We start from the raw sequence: 19,763 nt of genomic DNA, 5'->3' as shown, positions 1-19,763 counted from the left end.
GAAAGGGAAAACATTCATTATTATTATTACGTTACTATTGAGATTATTTGGCCCGTAGACGACTAAACAATTTATACTTAACTCGACGCCTAAACGCTACGTGTGGAGAGTAAACCCTATAATTTGGCCCGTGCATAAATTAGACACGCTTGCTAAATTTCCGGATATTTGTCCTCGCACCCGAGCGGAAAGGTAACTCAATCGCGTCGCGTTGTCGTCGCCTCAACCACTCGTTCCGCTTATTATCAACGATTGGCCGCGTGAAACTGGTCGTCTGGTATCGAGCCATTTGTTTTTTTTTACATAATTTTTTCTCGTACTGTAGATTAATATTTTTCCACGCCATAAACTCCTTTAAGCATACCGCGCGTCGAATATGTGTTTCCGTAATGGGGTCTATGCACGGAAACTTCAGATCAGCTTCTTCGTGGGCGTTACCGAATGCACGCGCCGCTTCCCGCCACGATTTTATGGTTAATATAGATTTGGGCGCCTCCCCCCATTTGACGTGTTACCGCCCCTTCTCCTAAAAACCTTCGCTGCAGCGCGCGTTTGAATTCTTAACTCCTATCGTCGCCTACGTTATTATGAAGGCCCGGTCGCGGGGAATTTCGACAATTCCAGCCACTAGGTTCGCTCGTCTACGCAATGGCAAGGTTTCCAGTGTTACTTAAATGTCACTTTTTAGAATAGAGTCCATGTCAGTGGCAAAATGTGACTAATAATCATTAAATGCATTTAAATGATGTAAATAATACCTTTCGGATATGTAGCATCACTTGCATGTGTGATAATGTTTTAGTTTTTCACAAAAGAACCATTAAAATTTAAAAACACCTTAAAAATATATAGCAGACGAATTGAAATAACTAGATTGGGCTATAATTGAGTTTCTAGCCCAAAACCTGGCAACTAATCCAGTATATTTGTCTAAAATAGCCCAAATATATTTTTCCTTTCGTATTTTTTTATTTTTATTAAAATTTATTATTTGCCACTATTTGGCATATTAGCCAGTAAAAGTATTATTCGCCATGTCTTACCACTTTTTTCCACATTATTTGACACCTGTCATTTACCACTTCGGAACACTGAAGGTTTCAACTTTTAAGATTGGAAAACGACAAAATGTTTGATGTAGTTTACTTTTAAAGCTCCTTTAAAGAATTTTAATTCCCAAAATTTAAGAAAAAGGAACCCATCGTTAATTAATTTTTTTTTAATAATTGTTGTTTTGTGTCAATGGAAAAGGTTACACACCTAGCTTGTATTAGAACCAGATCAAAGGCATTCGCGGTAGGGCTGTGCGATTAGTGGTTTTAGGCAATCGAGTCGGTTATCGAGTACCAAATATTTTTCATCGAGTATTCGAGTCGAGTAATATTGAAGTCGAGTCGAGTAATTGAGTACTCGATAACGGTGAATTTTTCTCTTATTCAAGTCGAGTAACTATAAAAAACCCCGAGTAATATTTTTAACGAGTCGGGTTATCGGGTACTTGATTAGGAGCTGGTTTTATTCGAGAAATTATGAAATCAAATTTAAAAGGAGTATAAAGGAATTTCCTTCAATTTAAATGAACCAGTTTCCACAACTTTGTAAGTACCGTTTATTGCCCCCCCCCCCCAAAAAGTTATAAAAACCCCTCTTTGAACTTTGAAGCAACGAGGATAGGAAAAACCAATACTCGACGAGTTTAGAGAGCAGCTTATTCGAGTAATCGGGTACCCGAATTAGCGTTTTTTTGGTACTCGGTAATCGACGAGTATTCTCCAATGACTTATTAGGCCTTTATAATAACGTAGGCAACACTCCAAGTTTCATTTCCTTCACTCTGTTTTTCTTCTACTTTCTCTCTACCTTTCCTCGATCTTTCTTGTCTTCTATCTGTCCTATCTTGTCTACTACTGTCTCGCACCGACTGCAGCGCTTCCAATTCCGTTCCTGCTGTGTACCTGGCGGAAAGCCCCGGAACTACGCAGAGTCCCGACAACTCTGTCGAGGCGACCGTGAGTGTGCAGGTCTCTAGCGAAAATAGCAAGTGAGTTCTCCTGGACAGAAACTACCCGAAATTTACCCCTTTTGTAAACGATTACCTCCTTACGTTTCCTCTCACTATGCTCGTAGATTGTAGTTGGTGTTTTTAAGAGTTTGTCTACATTTATCGGGCATTTTGTTTTAAACAAACCATTGTATTCAGTGAAATAACGATAACTCATTAATTCCGTAAATATTATATTTATAATATTTTTATATTTGGAAAAATACTCTGCTCACGTTGGTCACCCTAACTATATACCAAAAATATACCTTCTGACTGACCTTTCTGAAAAGCAGTCAAAGTACTAAATTTATGTATATTTCAATGCCTTCCGTCCTATATTTTCCTATTTAGTGTTCTATATTTTCCTATTTAGTGTTCTATATTTTCCTATTTAGTGTTCTATATTTTCCTATTTAGTATCCTACATTTTCCTATTTAGTATCCTACATTTTCCTATTTAGTATCCTATATTTTCCTATTTATTTTCCTATTTAGTTTCCTATATTTTCCTATTTAGTTTCCTATATTTTCTTTTCCCATAATTCGCCTATTTTATTTCCAATATTTTCCCATAATTCGCCTCTAAAATTCCTATTTTTCCTATAAAATTTTCAAAGCATTTCCCTGGTCACCCTGAAATTATATGGTATTTTAGTCGTTGTAACAAGGTTAAAAAAATAGACAGCTCGGATCATACAGCATACTTTAGAAAGTGGGGAAGATTTTGACGAAGGGTTAAATGTTTTTTTTTTCCGAATCGCTACCCTGTCGAGGGAAGTGGCGCTGGGACTACGTCTAAAATATTCTCAAATCGGCTTACGCGTAATTGATTGTCGTCGAGAAAGAAGCAACGATCAGTTTGAGAAATACCACTCTTTTGTACCGATAGCAAAGGCTTAAGAGATATCTCCTAAGGTCCACGTGAGTTTTTTTTTCAACAATACGCCTGTTTCTTTCGACCAATTTTCTTGTCATGTTGGTAACGAAGCTTTTTCAGAACGTTATATTTTCCCCGTTTCTCGGCTGACCTTGGACTTTAAAATAGGTTTCGAGAGTGAACATGTACCGGAATGACCTTGAACATTACACCGAAAGATGCTTTGGAATCTGACAGTTTTTTTTGGAATATATTCCAAGAATACATTCGGGTACCTACGAATATGGTGGCAATAGTATAGAGTAGTTTCAGTTCGTAGCTTTGGCTATGGCCGCCATTTTGTGCGGGATTTTTTCTCTATGGCAAAAAGCATAGGTGACGCAAAGAATATAAAGCTTTATATTCTTTGATTGACGTCGTGTCACGTGATACTGAAATCACTGTATTAGTCTTTGGGACCACCACCGCATACTTCGTAGCGATCGTCCGGGTGAAAGTGAAATATAATATAGGCTCATGTTCTGAGGTATCTGATTTCATTCTTGGTCATTATGCAGGGCTGCCACGGTATCTGGAAAAGTCGGGGAATTTGAATATGGGTATAAAAATGAGGGAAAAGTCAGGGAATTTTAAAAATTAGTCTAAAAATCAGGGAAATGTCGGGGAATTTTAAAAATTAGTCTAAAAATCATAGAAATGTCAGGGAATTTTAAAAATTAGTCTAAAAATCAGGGAAATGTCAGGGAATTTTTAAAATTAGTCTAAAAATCAGGGAAATGTCAGGGAATTTTAAAAATTAGTCTAAATATCAGGGAAATGTCGGGAAATTTTAAAAATTAGTCTAAAAATCAGGGAAAAGTCGTAATTTTAAAAATTAGTCTAAAAATCAGGGAAAAGTCGTAATTTTAAAAATTAGTCTAAAAATCAGGGAAAAGTCAGGGAATTTTAAAAATTAGTCTAAAAATCAGGGAAAAGTCAGGGAATTTTAAAAATTAGTCTAAAAATCAGGGAAATGTCAGGGAATTTTAAAAATTAGTCTAAAAATCAGGGAAAAGTCAGGGAATTTTAAAAATTAGTCTAAAAATCAGGGAAAAGTCAGGGAATTTTAAAAATTAAGTCTAAAAATCAGGGAAAAGTCAGGGAATTTTAAAAATTAGTCTAAAAATCAGGGAAAAGTCAGGGAATTTTAAAAATTAGTCTAAAAATCAGGGAAAAGTCAGGGAATTTTAAAAATTAGTCTAAAAATCAGGGAAAAGTCAGGGAATTTTAAAAATTAGTCTAAAAATCAGGGAAAAGTCAGGGAATTTTAAAAATTAGTCTAAAAATCAGGGAAATGTCAGGGAATTTTAAAAATTAGTCTAAAAATCAGGGAAAAGTCGTAATTTTAAAAATTAGTCTAAAAATCAGGGAAAAGTCGTAATTTTAAAAATTAGTCTAAAAATCAGGGAAAAGTCAGGGAATTTTAAAAATTAGTCTAAAAATCAGGGAAAAGTCAGGGAATTTTAAAAATTAGTCTAAAAATCAGGGAAATGTCAGGGAATTTTAAAAATTAGTCTAAAAATCAGGGAAATGTCAGGGAATTTTAAAAATTAGTCTAAAAATCAGGGAAAAGTCGTAATTTTAAAAATTAGTCTAAAAATCAGGGAAAAGTCAGGGAATTTTAAAAATTAGTCTAAAAATCAGGGAAAAGTCAGGGAATTTTAAAAATTAGTCTAAAAATCAGGGAAATGTCAGGGAATTTTAAAAATTAGTCTAAAAATCAGGGAAAAGTCAGGGAATTTTAAAAATTAGTCTAAAAATCAGGGAAAAGTCAGGGAATTTTAAAAATTAAGTCTAAAAATCAGGGAAAAGTCAGGGAATTTTAAAAATTAGTCTAAAAATCAGGGAAAAGTCAGGGAATTTTAAAAATTAGTCTAAAAATCAGGGAAAAGTCAGGGAATTTTAAAAATTAGTCTAAAAATCAGGGAAATGTCAGGGAATTTTAAAAATTAGTCTAAAAATCAGGGAAAAGTCGTAATTTTAAAAATTAGTCTAAAAATCAGGGAAAAGTCAGGGAATTTTAAAAATTAGTCTAAAAATCAGGGAAAAGTCAGGGAATTTTAAAAATTAGTCTAAAAATCAGGGAAATGTCAGGGAATTTTAAAAATTAGTCTAAAAATCAGGGAAAAGTCAGGGAATTTTAAAAATTAGTCTAAAAATCAGGGAAAAGTCAGGGAATTTTAAAAATTAAGTCTAAAAATCAGGGAAAAGTCAGGGAATTTTAAAAATTAGTCTAAAAATCAGGGAAAAGTCAGGGAATTTTAAAAATTAGTCTAAAAATCAGGGAAAAGTCAGGGAATTTTAAAAATTAGTCTAAAAATCAGGGAAATGTCAGGGAATTTTAAAAATTAGTCTAAAAATCAGGGAAAAGTCGTAATTTTAAAAATTAGTCTAAAAATCAGGGAAATGTCAGGGAATTTTAAAAATTAGTCTAAAAATCAGGGAAAAGTCGTAATTTTAAAAATTAGTCTAAAAATCAGGGAAAAGTCAGGGAATTTTAAAAATTAGTCTAAAAATCAGGGAAAAGTCGCGAAAATCTCCGGAGATGGTCAGGGAAGATCTGGAAAAGTCAGGGAATTTGATTGTGAAAAAACTGTGGCAACCCTGTTATGACGTTACTTGTGATATTATAAATAAAAAAAATAATCAGCTAGGCTAATACCCAAAGAAATTGAAGTGACGTCTTAAGATGCTCTTGGTCATTTGGGACTTATATCGCGGCGTAGTACGTCATACGCGGAGTTAATATTGGCGCGTATTACCGACGTCACAAACTCTTACACGTATCGAGACTTAACAAGATAAGCTTCTTTTTAAGGGCAAAAAGAAGCTTAACAAGTTTAAACTGCCGAAGAAAGGAAAAAAAAAACGATATAATATTTAATAAAAAAAAATACTATTATTCGTAAATAAAAATCCTTTTGACATGAAATATTGAAAAAGCCAGTCCCCGGAATGAACGCGTTCGGAGACGTGGAAAACCTAAAGCCCTATAATATCGAAGCTCCGTAAAAATATTATAAATCGAGTGAGGGTAGACCCTCTTTCGGGGCGTCAATAGGCCAATAATAAAAAATCGGCGCCGTTTGTTACTTTATTTATGGGGGGGGGATTTTGAGCTACTCGATGAAAAATGTATTCGATTGATATTGAAGGAGTGGTAAAGGTGTTAGTGGCACAATCGAGCCCCCGGCGTAACATTGTAAATGACGGCCTCGAGGCGTTCCCGTGCCTCGGCCAATTTATTTCCAGACTATTTTTTGACTCGATCGCTATTATTTGTCACCAGGTATTTCGGTGTCCCGAATTCTCCTTTGTCGAACCCCCTCGGCCCGAGTAACTAATGTGGGAGAGAAGGATCCATTGAACCGCTCGACAGTTAAAGCCGTAAGAAGCGTCGGGTAAATGTTGTCCATTGTTAGAGTACCTGGGATTTGAAGAACAATGGCGTCCGGAAAATGCCACGTTGGTTAGGATGTAAAAAGTGGGCTTCTTAACCCGTTCTATTAAAATATCGAGTGTGAAGCTGTCTTTTCGGGGAAATTGGAAGCGTTTGACGGAGGCAATTCTTTGTCCGGCGAGCGGGTTTTGAATTTCTCTCGCCTTTAGTCTGTTCTGTTCTTTTTTCCTTAATTTAGATATTTTTCACGCGTACAAATATTGTTTGCTAAGACCCGGTTTTAGGTTCCCCTCTCGCTACAAGACGCTACGCCTAACGAGTCTGCTCCCAGGGTGGCCTGATTTTATGTCATTTGATTGATGAAATCAGTTGAGGTTTATTCGGTTAAATCAGTTGAGGTTTAATCCATTGTGATTTATTCGGTTTAATCACTTGCGATTTGGTCGGTTTAATCACTTGCGATTTGGTCGGTTTAATCATTTGCGATTTGGTCGGTTTAATCAATTTCGATTTGGTCGGTTTAATCAATTTCGATTTGGTCGGTTTAATCAATTTCGATTTGGTCTGTTTAATCAATTTCGATTTGGTCTGTTTAATCATTTGCGATTTGGTCTGTTTAATCATTTGCGATTTGGTCGGTTTAATCACTTGCGATTTGGTCGGTTTAATCAATTGCGATTTGGTCGGTTTAATCAATTTCGATTTGGTCGGTTTAATCAATTTCGATTTGGTCGGTTTAATCAATTGCGGTTTAATCGACAATTACACTAGCAAGCTAAATTACAAGCAGTAACTAAATTTAATTAAGATTAATTTATATAGGCCTACTAGTATAGATTACCGCTACACGCGAATTATTAATATTTTTTCAAGAAAAAGAGGCGTAACTTTTCTTAAAAATCAATTAAATCAAAAATATATTAAATTTAATTAATTTTTTTAAACAAAAACGACTAATAACACACTCAGCTCGTAGTTATTGACGTTACGAACATATTTGTAATTAAATCCATTGCATTTTCTATCTTTTACGAGTAAGAGTAGTTAGGGTATATTGCATGGTATGTGTCCGTTCCCGGAAGAGATGCTAAACGCCATTAAGATGAAATTCAGAGAATTGTGTATATTTTCTTCTCGTCTTTTGAAACCCAATAAAAGCTTCAGCGAGTATATCCCGTTACCATGACGACGACCCGGGGCGAAAACCCAAACTAGCTTTTTCTCCGCACGCTTAGGAAGGTCTCTATCTTCCCCCGGTGGACGGAGATAATATTATTAATAAATGTTTGCCCGGTTAGATCACGAAGTCCCCCGCCAAGAACGCTATCCTGGAATGGTAGGGCTCCGAACTTAGCTACTGTTTCAGATCCTACGGTCAAGTTTTTGGAGCCGCTAAATCTACTAGCGAAGCACTTTAAAGATAAAACGCTAGCCCTCTTTCGCAACGAAATAATTTAAAAGGGTCGATTAATAGAGTCCCATATAAATTAGGAATGGAAGAGTAGGTTGGTTTGAAGTAGTGTTGTTAATTTTCCGGAAAAATAAAATGCGGAAAATTTTCCGCAAATCGGAAAATTGAAACTTTTAAAGGTTTTTAATGTTTTTAACTTTTTATCGATATAAAATGTCTAATATCAGTAAAAATACTACTAAACATTAATAGTGTGACATTGTTAATCAGTTTAAAACTAATCTAGAGGTTTAGTTTTACTTTTAGATTCGAAAAAATGAGGCGAAAATGACGCTTTATTTAAATTTTTCGGAAAAATACGATAAGATTTCCGGAAATAAGGCCGCGGTCATTTTCCGGAAATTTTTCTGACTTGCAACACTAGTTTGATGGTTCTCGATCGGGGTTAATTCAACGCCTAGCTAAAAATAATGCAGATTCCCACTTTTTTTGCCCCGTTTGTATTTTCAGTCATCTGCTCCCAAAGTTCCATCTTAATTAGTAAAGGATTAAAACCTTTTAGGATTAGGGGCGTTGGGTTCGGCCCATCCTCCCCTAAAGGAGGCTCTCTTTGATCTCGCCGACCGACCCCTCGGATACCGGATCCGGGCTTGTTTGACCCGGCGCGCCCCATCCGACCCTTTCCCAGAATTCCATTCAACCCTTTTCTCTCTAATCAAGTTTCAAAACATTTCGTTCTTTTCCGCGAAACCCGGTCCACCTCGCGTCCCTTTAGTCGGCAGCTTTCCATTGTTAACAATTCATCCTCCATTAAATTTTCTATTCTCGCTTCCCTCCTCCAACCCCCTCGGCTTTCGTCCAACTTTTGGCTTTTTTAATTACCCATTCTTTCACAGATAAATTATATTGCCATCAAACTAAAGCCTTGTCCTTTAAAAATCGTAATCCTACTTAACGAAACGACTTAAGATTAACCATCTAATAACCCTTATCGATACAAAACAATTTTTTTAATTAAAAACAATCTTGTTTTTCAACGCCCATTGTTTGCTTTGTAAAATTTATCAAAATTTAAATTAAAATAAATAAATAAATAATAAATAATAATACCCAAGGCACCACCTTAGGCCCTAGTCATCGAGCGACTTTTAAAGCCAATAATTCAGGTGGCCGGGTTACAATGAGTAGAAGGGTGGTGGCAAGCCCTTCATGCCACGAGAGCCAACAGCTCCCTACACTAACTATTACAGGTCTGATACTGAGTCACTTTTCTCACTTAAAATCACTTTTTTTAATATCTGTCACTAAAAGTCACTTTTCCCAAAATAAGTTACTATTTATCACTTTTTCGAATTTTTAGATTTCCTTAGCATTGAACGTTAGAAAACTGTCTTACAACCTTTTTTTTTCAAATAATAAAACATAATCAAACTCCGTTCGCTTTTAATTTTAATTTTTAATTAGCAAATAAGCGGTTGAAAAATCTCTTAGGCTAATTCCACTTCTACAAACTTTTTATCACTAAGTGATATAACTTCCTATGGTTATATAGTTACTATTTTGGTTATGTAACTATTAAAAAACTCAATAAAACAGTATTTCTTTAACCATTTTTGGTAGATTTTCAGTCACTATTTAGTCACTTTTCGGTCACTTTTTTAAGTTTTTAGTCACTAAACTCACTAAATTCTACTGTGTAAGTGAGTATCAGGCCTGCTAATACCTTTAACGTCAACAAGTTTTTATGGAAGGGGATACAAATATTGTGCAAATATCGGGAAATGTACGGCATTTCTAATTAAACCATGCATTAATGAAACGTAAATCTTTTAATTACCGCACCGAGCGGCTTTGTATTCCGAGAAATACACGAGCGACGTTTGAAATAGTACCCTTCACGTTGTTGTTGGCTTCGCTATTATTCGTACCCCTAATTGGGATGAAATAGGAAATGGAGAAAATGTAATCCTCTTTCCCCCACCCTTTCCCCCCCCCCCCGCCCAGCACCAGGCGTACACCTTGGCAATCAAATCAAAGTACCGAAAATTAAGCGTAGGACGTAAGATCGAAGTCTTACTTAATTTCGAGCGAAAGACTCCAATTTCAGCATCGAAGTGCGTCGCAATTTTGAATTTTGAAAGCCGACGTTTTGCCTCTCGTTAATTGGCTGCCCTGGTCGTTTTAACCTCTTTTAAGTTTTAGTTTACCAGATGTAGGTATTTTTCCTTTTAAGCAGGATTAAAACTCTGGAGAATTGGCCGACCCAACTCGGAGCCTGGACACTATACAGTTGCTCTCGGCTTACGGCCGGGCAATTAGCTAATGCTACTCTAATGGCATCGTCGACCCCGTCCACCTCGCTACCATTTTCGCTGTATATACGTATAGGGTTAAATTAATGCGTTTGTTAAGAACGCCCGAAACGATGTCAGGCTACTAAACTGTAACTATCAACATTTTTGTATCTAAAGTAACTTAGACCCATTAAGGGTCAGGTAATTCGGTAAAAATTACGGCTTAGAGGGGTCATTTAAATACGTATTAAATTTTGGCTAATGTAATTTTATCTACTTTAATAGAATTAGTGAAAAAATTACACCACAGTTGCGCAGGGAATTTGAATATGGGTAAAAAATCAGGGAAAAGTCGAGGAATTTTAAAAATTAGTCTAAAAATCAGGGAAATGTCAGGGAATTTAATTTCGGGTGCAAATAGAAAACCTTTACTAAAATATAGGTTAAAAAATACCAAATCTTGGCACAAAATAAGTCAGGGAAAATCTCTAGATGGTCAGGGAATTTGATTGTGAAAAAAGCTGTGGCAACCCTGAATAGGTGTTTCTGTAAAATAAAGCAATGAAAAAAATTAAATTATAAAATGTTTTTCTCGGCGTCACGAGCTTGAACTTTTTAGAACTTTGTTGGCACGCGCGTTTCGCACGTGGCCATCAAATTCCCGAAAGCTTAATCGACTCGAGCGCGCGCTCTCTATTTTCAATAACTATAGCGAGTGACGTGACCTCCCGTATTTTATAACATATATTTTCAAATATAGCTAATATATTGTATAAAAATAGACAATGTAAATAAAATTTCTGTGCTACGGCTTAAAATTCATATCATGACTAAGCACTTCCTTCTGGTTTGTGTTCATGAAAGTATGCAATAAATACATTATTATTACATTACATTATTACAAATATTTATTTACAACACAACTGTTTCGAGGGTACGTAGTCTAGATTATCTTTGTTCGAGGCAACAGATAATTCCGAACTTTTATCGTAAAACCATGGTGTAATTTTTCACAAATTATAATCATAAAAATAATTCGTTTAAATGCTCTAAATATTATTAATAATGTATATATTTATTCTTGGAGATAATGACTATGTTCTGCGGGCACGTTTCAAATCATTGTTGCTACGGCACCTGGAATTCATGAAAAGTCAGAATTTGAATCAGGGAATTAGTGTAAAATTCTGGGAAATGTCAGGAAACCTTTACTAATATATAGGATAAAAAAATTGGCACAAAATAAGTCAGGGAAAATCTCCGGAGAGGATCATGGAAGACTTGGAAAAGTCAGTGAATTTGAAAGTGAAAAAACTGTGGCAAACCTGACAAATAAATACATTCCTGATATTACCAGTATTGTGTAATCTTAATTAATTAATTTAATTGACTTTAAATATAGTGATTTTTAAGTTTTGAAAATTGCCTGGAGCCTTCGAGGGGACATATTTCATTTTTAAGACTTAGATGGTGACTTCTTTCTCGTAAGAAATGTATTATATACTTCTGGTATTACTAAATTGGTTACTTTACGATAAAAGCATTTTTTTTTAAATCTGCCAGCTTGTGTTGCTCTAAAGTTTCAAATTGATAGTTTTGGTTTGAAGAATTAGGGCTTCGCATTTTTTCGTAATTCGGGATCCTATAGCTGGAAAGGGGCGGGTGGTGTGGGCGGTGAAATGTAAAAATCAGATTCGAGTCTTGAATCAACTGGGTGACCTAACCTCGTATAAATAAAGCGAAAAAATTCGTCCAGCTGAACGTGTCGGAAAACGTAAAAGGGTATCGCCCCCGAAAATAAAACAAGTTGCCAAGAAGTAAAATACAGTCCGGCGCTTAAGTTCATTCGTCACTTAAATAATTTATTTGCATTTAATATTTATTTATTTATTTGCTTATTTGTGATTAATATTAAATTATTTAGTTGCTTATTTGTAATTAATATTAAATTTTTTAGTTGCTTATTTGTGATTAATATTAATTCAATTTCTATATTTGTGTTTAATATTAATTTGATTTCTTAATTTTTATTTAATATATTTCATTTTATTAATTTTACTTCTTAATTTTAATTTTATTAATTTTACTTCTTAATTTTAATTTTACTTTTTAATTTTAATTGTACTTTTTAATTTTAGTTGTACTTTTTAATTGTACTTTTTAATTTTAATTGTACTTATTAATTTTAATTGTACTTATTAATTTTAATTTTACTTATTAATTTTAATTTTACTTATTAATTTTAATTTTACTTTTTAAATTTAATTTTACTTGTTAATTTTAATTTTTTAAATTTACTTTCTTAATTTAATATAAACATATTTTAAATTAGTTAAACTAAAACTAGGAATGAAATTAATATTTCTCACAACTTGTCAGTTTAACCTCCATCGCTACTAGATAGTGGGGAGGGAACCTAGTGGCCGGAATTATTAAACTAAAAGGCCAGAAATTAATTGAAGAAATACCTCTTGCACGGGCCTTAATAATGACGTAGGCACCGATCGGAGTATAATTCCGGCCGTCATGTATGACGCGCCGGACTTAAAAAAACGAGGGAGAGGGAGTAACGGTGCGGTTCCTCGTTTTTAGCGACCGAGGCTCGTAAAAACAGTGGGAAATAGTATAGAAATGGGTGGGTTGGAGGCCCCAAAAACATTTGGCAATTCACGGCGGGCCAAATCTGGGGTCTGCCGCTCGGCCATTTCTCTCGGGAGAGGCCCGGCAATAAAACTGAAAAGGGATCCTGACAGAGTTAAAACCTCGGTTCCAACTGCGGCCGAGGCTTAGCCACGTTCTTCGCCATTAAAAGCGAGGGTGAGAATTTATCTGGAACAGTCTCGGAATGAAGTGGCTCTGACCCCTCCGCCACGTGGGACGCCAACCTTCGTTTCCGATTTCCCCGATGGTTGGTTGACCCCTACAAGAACATATCTGCTATTTCGCTTTCTTCCGACTTTGTTTACCATCTAACTCCCACGCGTAATGGCTATTGACGTGAATGTATCGCCAGGACCTCGACCTTCTGGGTATAAATTATCGGTAGAAAAGTGTTCATTTTACGCAGAGTTGTACTTTAGTTCTTTAGAAAATAGGAAGAATTGGGTATGGTGTTAAAAAATATTATTTCTAGATGGAATCCATACCTCTACTTGGAATAGTTAGTGTAGGGAGCTGTTGGCTCGCGTGGCATGCAGGGCTTGTCACCACCCTCCTACGCATTGTAACCCGGCCACCTGAATTAATGACATTAAAAGTCGCTAGATGAATTGGGCCTATAAGGTGGTGCCTTGGGTATTAGCCTAGCTGATTATTATTGGGTACGAGTTAGTAGTAAGTTTTTTAATTTCTTCAAATTTGTTTAGGATTTATCTATATTATCCCTTTTAATTATGGACTAATCTACTTTTTCGCGTATTTTATCATCCTTCTCACATTCCATAGGTGGTTTCTTCTAACTTAACTGATTATTATTATGCTTATCCTGCCGTATCGCGTATGGTAAGATAACGCTGACGGCTTTGGCCCCGCCTACGATATAAAATATCCCCTTTGCACGCGCTCCCCTCTCACGTGGTTGTTTGTTAAGTCAAAAAAAAACCATCAGCTACATCGAGACGAAAATCTGCAGCGATAAGCATTCCAAGTAGAGGTATGGATTCGTTTTTCTAATAATAACGACAGTTTTGACATGATATACCTGGTTTAGTCCGGGAATTTGAAAATAAGTCTAAAACTTAGGGAATTATAAGAATATTAAAAAAAGTCGTTAATTTTTAAATGGTTCAGAGAGGGAGTTTGAAAATTGATCTAAAAGTCAGGGTATTGAAAAAAAAGTGTTTTAAGTCAGGGAAAAGTCAGATATGGGATTTGAAAATTGGTTTAAAAATCAGGTAATTGAAAAAAGGTTTTTTAAGTCAGGGAAACGTCGGATAAATTAATTTTTGTTGCAAAAGGAAAACGTTAAGGCTAAAAAATTAAACAAGTGACAAATGTGGGCTTAATTCGCGACCGAAACGAGTCTAGGTGGCGTAACGGTGCCAGCTTCTCCAAGTTAGCGCCTACAATCTAGCGTCTGCTACAGACAAATTAAAAAGTCATAAGAAAGTTTTTTCTTAAATAAACTTATCAAAATATAAGCAAACGATGCAAGAATTATATTAAAATGCAAGTATCATAATTTATAAAGTCAAATTTACGAATAACGATGAGGAAAAACTAATAGCGTCTGCTTTAGCCGCTACCTATCGAGTTTCAATGGCGAACCAAAGAGGGCGTAGCGATAGTTTTCAGTCGCGAATAAAGGGTCAGGGAAAATTTGCTATAATGGTAAAGCGAACGTATATCTCTTGAGAAATTTCGCAACGCGGTGCTTAGGGATAAACAATCTTCCCTCTGAGAGCCCTTAGAAGTGCAAAGCGCGTAAACCCTTTACAATATTTCGAAATACGGGGAAATAATCATTTGTAGCGACGAAATTCGAGCGGCGTAGGGGTTTTTTTTTATGATTAATCGCAGTTATCCGACCTTTCGGAACTATCTCGTATTTTAAAATAAATCAAAATAATAAAAAAAATTGTAATAAAGGTTTTTCACACGTCAGGAGTCAGTTAATTTTGAAATTCGTTAAAAGTCAGGAAATTCAATTTTGTCTTGACACATTTTTAAAGGTAATTTTATCCTGCTATTATCATTTAGTTCCTTGAAAGTTTTGCTAATTATTTTAATCTTGCAATAACATTTGTACTGAAACATAAATCGTTTTTATAATTTATATTGGATTTTTATTGATTTTTTTATTTTAATTAAAATTTCAAAGTTTTATATAGTTTAGTATCATAATTTTACCTAAAACAAATATTTTAATTTTTAAAGACTTGATCTATATATATGTTTACTGAATTTATTCTATTTAAGCTAATAATCATATAGAAGTTTTTATTTTTTAAAACCATTTTGGTACTTTACAAAACAAATTCGGCGGAATCCCCACCCACAGGTAGAATAAAATGCAACATTAGGGGAGAAGTACAAGAAAGATTATATTCAAACCGAAATTATAGGTTTTTTCTTTTTCAAAAATACTATATAAAAATTTAATCAAGTTGATTTAAATCAGCCAGCCCTGATACATTTATTTTAATTTATTGGTTTCTGATAAAAGTAAAATATAAAGATAAAAATTGATTAATTTTGGCTTTAAAAAGTCAGGGAGAATCTATTAAAATGGTCAGCGAATTTGATTCTGAAAATATGTGGCAACCCTGTTATCATGTTTCCGTTTGGCAGTAGTTAAGAGTAGCGAATGAGTGCACGGCCGCTTTGACTTATTATGTGAACACAAGACGTATGTTGCGTATTTGTAGAAGCGGCTCTATCCTTATAAATGTTACAACGGAATCCCGAACCTTTCGATTATCATTAATTAGGCGTGTTATTTCTGTAGACGACTGAAGGGGAATTCAGATTTTTCATTTCATCCATTTCATTGTTTGCCAGTGCGGAAAATGAATGGGAACATTTGCTAAATAAACTTCCCCTCTGTTCATTTATCCCCTTTCACTTTTAGCCGGTTGTCTAAATATCCCGTCCCCCGATTTCTAATTTTTGGGTCTATCCGCGAAGGGGGAGGTGGTATTTGATGAATGCTCCTAGATTGGTACGGTACGCTCGACTAAACAGAAGGTATTATTTTCACGTCGTCAATTTAGCTTCATTAATCTTGTTTATTTTAAACCCCCGGGTCGGCGCTGCTTGAATTTCGGTTCTCGCACAATGACTCGATTCTTTGAGAGTCTTTTGGAGTTGGTGACTTTGGAATTTCACGTTCCAGGGACCGAAAACGTGAAATCAATCTTTTTGTTGAACCTAATGATCGGACAAACTGGAATTTTGTTTGTACAGGTAATAAGGGGCTTCCCCGTACGACAATAAATTTAAATTTATCTTAAAACTAGTGGTGTGCGAGTACTCGAAAATTGCGAGTACTCGTTATCGAGTCCGAGTCCGAGTACTCGGACTCGGACTCGGAATACGTAATTTTATTACTCGCACGGGTACCCGATTCCCACGAAAAGGGTACATAATTACTCGAAGCGGACTCGAGTAAATAGATAATTTGAAAATTACCCGGCGAGTCTAATATTACTCGGTGAGTCCATTATTACTCGGCGAGTCCATTATTATTGGGCAAGATTATTTAAACAGCGGCAAATAAATTTCAGACGAATTGGCCACGATAACATAGGACTCGAATTGAACTCGATAAAAATTAGGACTCGAATTGGACTCGTTAAAAACATTCCGGACTCGTATTGGACTCGAAAGCTTTAAACCTAATTCTTTAGGACTCGAGGACTCGATCAAGTCCTTAATATTTGGACTCGAGGACTCGCGAGTCCAAGTTTCTAAGACTCGAGACTCGACTCGAATTTCAAAAAACAGGACTCGCACACCCTTACTTAAAACTATGATCAAAGGTAATTTATTTCCGTTATAAATTCTGTGATTTTTCTTTGATTCCTTACACGTTTTGGTTATTTTTAAACGTTGTAATTCAGGGTTGGCAAGAACCAGCCAGACTGGTTTAAACCACCCTGGTTTAAACCACCCTGGTTTAAACCACCCTGGTTTAAGCCGGCTTTAACCACCGAATAAAATCCATAGTAAAAATGAGAAATGAATTAGAAAAATTGAAAAAACTAAAACTTAACCTTAACTTTTAAGCAATTGGAGAAAATTCATTTTGCGCGTGAAAATACGCTGCCATGTTAGGGTATAAAAGCCGGTTAATAAGTCTGCTATACCTCACAATGTAAAGGTATATTCACTCTCAAAAACGTAATTTCGGAATCGTGCAATTTGAGCATTTTCGAAGTAATGAGGGCTAGATATGAGCAATTTGAGCATTTTCGAAGTAATGAGGGCTATATATATATTAATATATATTAATTAACCATACTGGATTTTAAAATTTAATAAAAGCCGGTTTTTTGCCAACCTAGTTGTAATTCCAACGTTACAAGCAAAATAATTTTAGTGAAAACTTATCTTAACCTACTTTTTATACTAAAATATAAGTTCAAGTAAATTCAGTAACTTCTGATAAAAGTAAAATATCAATCTTAAAAATAGTTTTAATTTTGACCTTAAAAAGTCTGGGAAAAACCTGTAAATATGGTCTGGAGATTTGAATCTGAAAATATTGTGACAACTCTCTGTATGTCCTGTGTTGAGAGCTCGTTATAAAGAATACTAGATTACCTCGGTACACGAAGAAAACCCAATTAAAATTAAATTACATTTAACTCGTAAAACTTGAAGAGTTTTAACAGTACAAGTACCTGATTTTATCACGAGGCGTAAAATATCAACGAACCTCTCCTTTATAACAATTACGTTTTCTAACGTCTTAGGTGTCAAATGGCATTCATCGGGGTTTTTCGGTTGACGATTAGTCGACAGGTGAAGTTTGGTTTCTTTCTTTGATCTTGGCCGTTGAGTCGAAATTTTTGCGATTCTTTGTGGCATCCGAAATAGCTTTTCGATGCCAATTTTTGACGCATTGTCGCTGCGTTCGGAGGTGTAGTAGCCATTTATCATCGTACCATTTTGACGCTAAGTGGTTCGTCTTCGATACAGTGCCACCATAAATGAATAGCGACGGTGGACATTCTATTTTCAAGGTTAAAGGGACGGTCCGAATTCTTTGACATTGGGAAAGTTGAAGGCAAAGCTGAGTAGTCCCAGTATCCCTTTTCAGGGTTGCCACAGGCCCACAGCTCAGGGATAGATAGGAAAATTTTAATGATATGCGAAAAATTTTGAGAAAAGTTTGTAAATTTTATTTTGAAAATGTTCGTACACGATCTGGAAAACCTGCAAAAGTCGGGGAATTTTAAAAAGTTTCCAAAGGGTCAGGGAATTTTAAAATGTTTCCAAAAGGTCAGAAAAGTCTAGGAATTTGAAAATTACCCCAAAAAAATCGGACAAATAAATTTTTGAAATAGAATATTTTTCAAGATTTTTAGCTTAAACTATTCATTTATTCTACAAAAATGGTCAGGGAATATTTCCCAATTTGGTCAGGGAAAACCTGGAAATGTCAGGGAATTTAATTCCGGATATTTTGTACAAACCCTGTGATAGTAATTTTATGAGTAAGGATTATTTTATAAGGTAATTTTACTTTGGGACGAAAAGAGTACAGCTTTTACCCGAAACTGACAACTTCTTCCGTGCAATAACAGCCAAACTGTATTTTGAAGTTGTTCGCTATTTCCTAAAAATTACTCCAAAACTAGCGAATAGTTTTCGCCTGGTATATTTTAAACGTTGCTATAAAAAGTTTCCTTTGGTAAAAATATAAGTTGAAGTAACTTCATTAACTTTCGATAAAAGCAAAATGTAAAGTTAAAATTTCCTAATTGTGGCTTTAAGGTCAGGGAAATCTCTAGAAATAGTCTAGGGAAAGTCAGGGAAATCTCTAGAAATAGTCTAGGGAAAGTCAGGGAAATCTCTAGAAATAGTCTAGGGAAAGTCAGGGAAATCTCTAGAAATAGTCAAGGGAAATTCAGGGAAATCTCTAGAAATAGTCTAGGGAAAGTCAGGGAAATCTCTAGAAATAGTCGAGGGAAAGTCAGGGAAATCTCTAGAAATAGTCAAGGGAAATTCAGGGAAATCTCTAGAAATAGTCTAGGGAAAGTCAGGGAAATCTCTAGAAATAGTCAAGGGAAAGTCAGGGAAATCTTTAGAAATAGTCAAGGGAAAGTCAGGGAAATCTCTAGAAATAGTCTAGGGAAAGTCAGGGAAATCTCTAGAAATAGTCAAGGGAAATTCAGGGAAATCTCTAGAAATAGTCTAGGGAAAGTCAGGGAAATCTCTAGAAATAGTCGAGGGAAATTCAGGGAAATCTCTAGAAATAGTCAAGGGAAATTCAGGGAAATCTCTAGAAATAGTCAAGGGAAAGTCAGGGAAATCTTTAGAAATAGTCAAGGGAAAGTCAGGGAAATCTTTAGAAATAGTCAAGGGAAAGTCAGGATATTTGAATCTGAAAACTTAGTGGCAACCCTGGCTAAGATTATTTCCAGCCCAAACTGTAAATACTTACATCTCAATTATCGAGGTCCTTGTTTCGTGGTTCGGCTCCCAGATGGCGATAGTCGCCTACCAGAGCACGTGCAGTCGATAAATCATAAAAATTGATTCCAATTATAGCTTCCTGCGTTTTGGAAACGCAAACAATAACAACAGGCAGTTCGTTATCTCAATATTTTGACGAGCTCCTAATTCCGAACGTTTTCTATCCAATTGACTTAGATCGAACTTAGTTGTCCGTAAAAAAGCGCGGCAAATGTTATCTTAACCTCAGTTTATCCGCCTTTTTTTAAACTTATTATTATTTTAAAAGAGAGGGGGGAAAAGGAACGTTTTAATAGAATCGTTTCCCGCATCGTTAATCTTGTCTGGCGAAAAATTAATTATCTTCGCGGTTAAAATGTTTACGAAATCGTCCCGCGCCACGTTTTGGGAGGAGTCTGTATCTCTTTTAAAGATTTCGACTTGTCGGCGATAGATTAGTCTTGGTGATTCCGAGTAAAGAAGTTTCGAGCGGTTTTTTTTAATATATTTCCTAGATAAATAAAAAACGAACCCCCAGTCGATCGATCTAAGTCTCGAAGAATTCGCTTTTTCTTTAT

At 35.3% G+C, this 19,763-nt stretch overlaps 1 protein-coding gene across 1 annotated transcript in view; it reads left to right on the top strand.

The window, feature by feature from the left end:
- The window catches only part of Snoo (Sno oncogene), a 111,656-nt gene that overhangs the window by 74,212 nt on the left and 17,681 nt on the right, over nucleotides 1-19,763 (top strand). The gene's annotated exons all lie outside the window — the stretch shown is intronic.

The sequence above is a fragment of the Leiobunum rupestre genome, chromosome 10 (assembly GCF_980474605.1).
Source record: "Leiobunum rupestre chromosome 10, qqLeiRupe1.1.hap1, whole genome shotgun sequence".
In the NCBI taxonomy this organism is placed as follows: Eukaryota; Metazoa; Arthropoda; class Arachnida; order Opiliones; family Sclerosomatidae; genus Leiobunum; species Leiobunum rupestre.
This window is presented reverse-complemented; position numbering and strand designations above follow the sequence as displayed.